This window comes from Hippoglossus hippoglossus, chromosome 11 (assembly GCF_009819705.1).
Source record: "Hippoglossus hippoglossus isolate fHipHip1 chromosome 11, fHipHip1.pri, whole genome shotgun sequence".
In the NCBI taxonomy this organism is placed as follows: domain Eukaryota; kingdom Metazoa; phylum Chordata; class Actinopteri; order Pleuronectiformes; family Pleuronectidae; genus Hippoglossus; species Hippoglossus hippoglossus.
In genome coordinates, this window is record NC_047161.1 from 5,428,839 (window position 1) to 5,429,131 (window position 293).

Sequence of the window (293 nt, forward strand, 5' to 3'; positions counted from 1 at the left end):
GTGCACGTCAAGACGCTCTCAGTAAAACCAGAAGTTTGAAGTTCTTCATATTTTATAAACTCTGGTTTTTAATTAAGTCTTTTGAACTGATCTACTGGACCTGACTAACAATTTAATCTGTGACTATGAGTCAGTTCCACATTTCTCACAGGAGATCTGCTCACCAGACGTTCAGGGTGACAAGGTGGTTGATGGTTCACTGACTTGGGAAAGGGACAACGTTTCCCATTCTAAGGTTATAAAGTCACATAGTGTTGCTTTAATGGGACAAAGACCCAGATTCAGATCTGACA